Here is a 7,740-nt window from a genome sequence, read left to right on the forward strand (position 1 = left end):
CTGCTATCAGCACTCTGGGATGGCCATTACAGATCGCCCTCTTCCATGCCTGGGGTTATGAAGGAAATTTCAAGCACAGACCATGAACTACTATCCTATGGTCCTGTCAAACCAACCTTCTCTTTAGTTTTCCCTACAGAAATCATCGGTTTACAAAAGTCTTTCAAGAAACCGCTCCGGACACCAGACCCAGCTGTTCTTTACGGAGCTCTCTGTTCAAGCAGCCATTCGTGCTGCTCCTTCTTCAATGTTTATTTATTGCTTCTCCTTAATATCTGGCTTGTTATCTCTTTTTAATTTTAGTTTTTCACGCATTTTTATAATCGCACATATTTCTTTAAATTCCCAACTCTCCATACTGCCCAATTTACAATTTTTTCCTTTTAAGATATATCCCAATTCATTAAAGTTAATGTCCACAATTTCTTCTTATTTTCCGATTCTAGTCCAATTCAAATGTTCCAATCCAGTTCCAGCAAAAAAAGAAAATTCCCTTTTCTTCCACAGCTGCAAAGGAACAAAACTAAATAGCCTGCACAAAACAAACCCTCCCTAGAATTTCTTACTGTTCCAATTCACATCAAGGTCAGGTCTTTAAGTCTCACTTTCTTTGTTTCTACAAAATAACATTTCCTTCCTTACAGTAGATGACTCCTACCCTCAATTCTTTCAGTCCAGCGTATTTCCAAAAAACGATTTTAAAATCCAGAAAATAAAAATAGTAACAAAACTTTTTCTTAGGTTTTCCTTTTCTTGTTTTCCATCTCCAGTTAGTTAAAACAAACAAGTTAGAACAAACAAGTCTCCTTGGTCTTTGGTAATTTAGCCACCATTCCCCCCCCCCCCCCACTGTTCTTTCCATGAAGTTCCCCAATTATCAATTAATTTCTATTTCCACCTCAAAAACATCTTTCCAAATTCAGAGTTTTTATACCCAGTGGGTTAGCCAATCATTTTCTCATCTTCCACCTCCAATCAATTAAAACAAACAATTCTCCTTGGACTTTAGTAATTTAAACTGCCATTTCCCCCCTTTTCTTTTTGTGAAGTTCCCTATTTATCATTAATCAGTTTTCAATTCAAAAAATTCTTTCCCAATTCCAAATTCAAAGTTTTTATATCAGTGAGTTAATAAATCTTCTCACTTTGTCCAGACACCGCTTCTGTATCAATACTTAGTCCGGTTGCCCCAGCTTCTGAGCAGACATTTTACAATGTCCACCGTCCCCACCGCTGTTTCAAAGAATTTGCATCTGACCTGTTGCATTCCTCTTGGTCGTCTGAGGCACCTCTTCTTCTTTGCTGTCCCTACAAGACAGCTCTGGCCCAAAGACCCCCCCCAACAACGGTTTGGTCAGGCTGGATTTTCGTGGAACTCATCAGAACCTGCTATTTCCAGTCTGTCTTGCCGCAGCACTTCCAGTCATCCTCTTATCTGTCCATTTTACTTAATGGTATATAGTCCCCCTGCAAATATTATTTCATAACCCTGCCTGTCTAACATGGATACATTCAACAGTATTATGCTCTAATGCAGGTACGTATAAGACATTGTACAATGGTACATAAACATCACCTTCCCCTTTTACAGCAGCTCTTTGTCCATTGGCCAGACTAACCCACATTTGCATTACTGGTTTCAAACCAAAAAACACTTGTGGATTGTTAACAATATGCTGGCTCACCCCACTGTCCAACAACCAAGTATTCCTGGTGTGTTCAGTCATTGACACTGCCATTGGACTCACCGTACTAAAATCAGGTGTTCATCACGTGTTTCTGTGTAGATAAGGATGTTGTCAAGGTAGACCAACATGCCCTTGTAGAGATGCTCATGCAGAACTTCATTTATTAATTGCATGAAAACTGCTGGCGCCTACTGCAGATCAAACGGGAGTACTTTGAATTGAAAACATCCCAAAGGGCAGTTGAAAGCAGTTTTCCACTCATCTCAATCTTTGATTCTGATCCTGTAGTAGGCCTCCCTGAGGTCCAACTTTGTGAAAAATTTGCCTTTACCCAAGTGGGCCAACATATCTTTTATGAGTGGGAGGGTGTATACATTTTCCAAGCAAATACCATTAAGGGTTTTGTAATTCACACATAAATGAAAGGAGCCATCTTTCTTTTCACTAAACAATACAGGAGCAGCCACCCCCGTTTCAAGTTTTTGTCAATAAATTTTCACAATTCCTCCATTTCACGTGGGGTCATTGAATAAATTTGGGGTTTGGGGAGTTTTACCCCTGGGAAGATCTCAATGCTGCAATCAGTAGCGCGGTGGGGGAGTAATTTATCAGAAGTTTTTTCACTGAAAACATCCTTAAGGTCCCAGTATTCTTTAGGGATTTTCTCTTCCCCCTTAATTTTCTCCTGCGCTGCAGCCGCTAGGTTAGGTTCAGCATTGGCTATATGGGGAGACCCTCTGCTTGCCCTCCGGGGGTTTAGCAGAATGGATGCGCAACCACCCTTTCCTCCAGTTAACATATGGGTTCCATTTCCTTAGTCAGGGTAATCCTAGTATGAGGGTCGATCCATCCCAGGTCCAACGATGAAACTTAAGGTTTCTTGGTGATCCCCCATCCACATATGATTCAGTCACAAAATGGGCAGGAGCCCCCCCCCCCCCCAAGCTACTGACCCACCCAACTGGCAAAAGGCAATGGGCAATTTCGAAGTTCTCAGCCTTAAGCCCATTTTCTCCACATCTCCATCTTCACATTCCAGGAGAGGTAGTTTGTCTCATTCAGCCAAGACACCATGAAACCTCCTCCCAATTCACCGACAGAGGCAATATTGCCTGCTAACCATGATTTAATCCATTTACTCTGGTGCAACCTCCCACTCTAACCTCTCCAGTCACTCTGGCGTTCTCCCTGGAATGGGCCCATAACCTGTCAGAGCATTTACAGTGTGACTACTATTAGAAGACAACCCAGGAGCAAAACACAGGGATTTTAGAGCTTCCAAATTTTTGTTATCAGTCCCGACTTCAAAAGGGATCTTACTTCCCACTAAGAATTGGACTCCACATGAGGAGTACTCAGAGAACTGCGTAGGCTTTCTTTTCCCAGATAGCCCTCCTTTGCTCAGTTTGTTTTTTTTGATGTATAGACACAGGAGTTCAGCTGTCTCTGCTCATTTTGGTTGCAATAGGACTGCTCTTATGCCACAACACTTGCACCTGCTGTATTACAAATGGCTTCTCTGGGTCTGGGTGATTTAAAACTGGTTCCAGCTGAAAAAAGTTTTCCAAATGTCAATTGGCATTCTATTGTCCAGTTCAAGGCTTTGATTTCCTCTCCCCTTTTGTTTTTAGGAGATTGGTTATAGAAAGGGCTATTTGAGCAAAGGCGGGAATTAATTGGCAGTAAAAGTTAGCAAATCCCAGGAAGCTTTGTAGTTGCTTGCATGTGTGGGGTGTTTCCCAGTCAATTACTGCTTGGACTTTTGGGGGATTCATTTCTATTCCTTGATGTGAAATGTGATATCCCAGGTAGTCAGTCTTTTCCTGGTGGATTTACATTTAGAGAGCTTGTCATAGAGCTTTGCTGTACGTAGTTTATTTAGGACCGTCCTGAGTAATTTACATATTCTTTTTTTTGCCTCCGTATAGATTAAAATGTCATCAGATAAACCATGATCCCTTTATATAAATGTTTATGGAGCACTTCATTTATTAGTTGCATGAATATGGCTGGGGCTCCTTGTAGTCGAATGGAAGTACCTTAAACTGGTAGCAGCCCAGTGGTGTGTTAAATGCCATTTTACACTCAATTCCCCCCCCCTTGATAGTATGCCTCTCTCAGGTCCAACTTTGAAAAAGATTTTTCCCTGTGAGAGGTGTACCAATATGTCCTTCATAAGGAGGAGGGGATACATGTTTTGTACGCTTATTGTATTTGGATTCCTGTAATCTACGCATAATCTCATTCAGCCATCTTTTTTCTCTGAAAAGTACCAGGGCTGCGATTTTCGGGCATGCTGGTTCAATGAACTCTCTTTTCAGGTTTTTGTCAATGAAAACTCTTATTCTGTCAGTTCTCTAGGGGACATGAAATACATCTTTGGTTTGGGAAGCTTTGCCCCTGGCAGGATTTCGATTTTGCAGTCAGTAGCATAGGAGAGGGGGGAGTTGGTCAGATGCCTTTTCACTGAAAACCTCAGCTAGGTCTCTGTATTCATTTGGGATATCCCTGTCTGGCGTTCCCAACCTAGCATCACCAGTTTGCAGTCAGGCCCCCCCTTTTGATCTCCCTTTTGTCATCAGCGACAGTTACCACAGCTAAAATCTGATAAACCCTTGCTTCCAGTTGATTTGGGATTCCATTTTCTCAGTCATGCTAACTCCAATAACTCTAACAGCCATTCCATGCTGGGTGCCACCACAAATGTTAGTGTCTCTTTGTGATTATCCATAGTTATTTGTAGGGGCTCAGTAGCAAATATGGCAGGTTCTCCCGGGGGAAAAGAGAGCAATTCAAACCACCCCTCTTCACTCTGATTTTATTGAGAAGAAGTGGTAGCAGAACAGGTGAAACAGACTTTAAACTCTATACGAAGTTAGAAATAATGCTCTAGAATCCATCCTTCCAGTTCGAATGTTGATTTCAGCTAATCCACAGGTATGAAGATGTTATTGTTATGACCATCCTAAGAGCCAGATAAGGATCCGTTCCATGGTCTTCTTCTGCTTTCAACCAAGTGATACAATCCACATGGCCCTCCCTCCTTATTTCATTGAGAGAATATTGTAGGGCAATTAGGTGCCAGGAAAAATATTATAAAATATAGCTTATCCCCATTCTCTTCTCTTCCTCCATATGGCAGTATCAAAATCAGGGTATATCCGCAGTAGTTAAGTTAAGTTAAGTAGTTAGGTTAAGTGCTTTTACCTGGGGTTTCCTTAAAGGAAGAATGGCTGGCTTGAGTCTTTTGGTACTGTTTTCTGAGGTTTCTGACACTAACCTTTTGGAGTATACTTCCCACAGGATGATCACTTAAACATGAGCCAGCATTATGCAGGAGCACCAATCCTTGGTTGTATAAACAGAGGCATAGAATCAAAATCACATGAAGTATTAGTACCGCTTTATAAAGCCTTAGTAAGGCCACACCTGGAATACTGGTTGACCTGGTTGACCAGGTTTGGTCAACACATTACAAAAAAAGATGTGGAGACTTTGGAAAAAAAGTGCAAAGAAGATCAACTAAGATGATTAAAGGCCTGGAAACTAAAACATATGAAAACAGTTGCAGGATTTGGGTTTGGCTAGTCTAGAGATACAAAGGACTAAGGGTGATATGATTGCAGTATTCCAGTATTTGCGAGACTACAACAAAGTGGAGGGGGTTAATTTATTTTCCAAAACACCAAAAGGCAGGACAAGAACAATAGGTATAAAATAATCAAGGAAAGTAGAAACCTGAAATTAAGTAGAAATTTCCTAACAGTGAGGACAATTAACCAGTGGAACAGCTTGACTTCAGAAATTGTGAGTTCTTCATCACTGGAGGTTTTAAGAAGACAGTCACTTGTCTGAAGTGGTATAGGATCTCCTGCTTCAGCAGTGGGCTGGACTAGAAGACCTTCAAGATCCTTTCCAGCTCTATTCTGATTCTGAAGATGTTGCCCAAACACCAGAAGCAAAAAAGGTCCCTGGAAGGAACTGGGGCCTTGTGGGAGGTCTGCAGGCAGACTGCAGAAGAAGGGTTCAATTCACTTAAATTCTGTGTGAGCAAAAAATCAAGTTAAGCAATATATAGTATATGGATGTCAGTAATTGTTCCCCATGATAACAAAGAAATGAGCTCTGAGCTAATAAATATATATCATTTTAATATCAATGTGTTTTCATGCATAAGCTCTAGTAGAGCGACACATTTCCACTCTGGCCCAGTTAGAAAATATTGAAACTGCCAAAAATATAAAGAAATAAGCCAGGGATGACCAGGTGAAAAGACAATTTCTTGCAGAAGCAGGCTGGAGGATCCAGGAGCAGCACTTGTCTAGAAGTGAGCATGTGCTCAATTGGCAAAACATCTTGCAGAACTATAGCTGTGTATCCTGGAGCGAAAAATCCCCACCTAGGATTAATACCTGTCTTAAACTGCAGGCTGTTCTACATTGTGCTGCATTGAAGTGGGGCTTTCAAAGACATGAAGATAATGGCAGGTTTCCATTTGTCATTCACAGACATGATCCAGTCTGGATTATTTATTTATTTAGAGAATTTATAAGGCTGCTGACTCATTTTCAGTGACTCTAGTTGGCTTACAAACAATAAAAATCCCAATATAAAAAGAGTAAAAACAATACCCCCACCTCCCCCGTGGCAAAAATAAGCACTCAAACAAGCCACTTGATGAGCTCCCTCCTGCTCTGGGTTCCCCAGGCTGGTTGGAAAAACCAGGTCTTCAGGTCCTCCTAAAAGTGTATCACAAGTGGGGGCCAGTCTAATCTCTATGGGGAGGATATTCCAAAGGGAGAGAGCCACCATGGAGAAAGCCCTTCTTCTGGGTCCCACCAGTTGTACTTCATTAGGAAATGGAACACACTATAAGTCCCTGCTATAAGTTAGGTGAATGTAACCAGGAAGATGTGATCCTTCAGATAAACTGGTCCCAAGCCATGTAGGGCTTTAAAGGTGACAACCAGCACCTTGAATTGCATCCAGAAGCAAATCAGCAGCTAATGTAACCCCTGCAAGAGAGGTTATATATGTGGACAGCTGAGTTTGCACAAAACTATGTGGGTCACTGCATTTTGAACCAATTGGAGTTTCTGGGTGTTTTTGTTTTGTTTTGTTTTGTAAAGATTTTTTTATTTTCAAAACAAACATACAAATCCTCCTTCTTTACATACTGTAGAAAGTGTATCAGCTGGTTACAAAAGGCTTTTGTGCATCTCTTCCACCGTCATCAAATATAATTCATATTAATTCAAATATCTTAACTCAAATATTTATTATATTACCATCATCATACCTCCACTTTTATTTGACTATAGTTATTTAAACGTCCTTCATCCTAAAATATACCAAGATTTAATACATAACCACATGCTGGCATTTCATTTACTTATTTATAAAATCCTCCATTAACATTAAATTCTCATATCCTGTTTTAGCTAAACATCCATAATATTTAATACCAAAATTTTCTAATCCTCCATGTATATAATTTATTATCATTATTCTTTCTTTATTTAACTATATCCTATATAGTTTCTCCCCTATTAGTTAAAACTTAACTGTTTTAACTTAACATTTCTCCCCTATTAGTTAAAACTTAACTGTGTCTAATTTTGTTCTTTTTTATTATTATTGTTATTAATAATCTTTATATATAGTCCAAAAAGAGTTTCTGGGTGTTTTTTTCAGGGCAGCCCCATGCAGAGCATAGTTGGAAGCAACTAAATTGTCTTCCTTGAGTATTTTCAAGCTGCCACACTGAAAATGTCACTAAACAGTATTATAAAGTGACTAATAGCCAAGGAGGTTTCTCACAACCATTTCTGGTTTTTTATAATGGTTTTTGAAAAAACTGGCCTCTGGTTCTCTTACAGAGAATTGCACCGGTTACTTGGTTTTGTTTAGTGGATAATCTGGTAGTGGCAACTCATTTACCCCTTAGATTGGGTGTTCCTGTATCTTTAGGCACTTTCAAGATAAACCAGTTCCCAGGTCAACAGTGATTCAGTAGCAATTCAATTGCCATGCAGAACAACCAGTTTTGTTT

This window comes from Thamnophis elegans, chromosome 9 (genome assembly GCF_009769535.1).
Source record: "Thamnophis elegans isolate rThaEle1 chromosome 9, rThaEle1.pri, whole genome shotgun sequence".
Classification (NCBI taxonomy): Eukaryota; Metazoa; Chordata; class Lepidosauria; order Squamata; family Colubridae; genus Thamnophis; species Thamnophis elegans.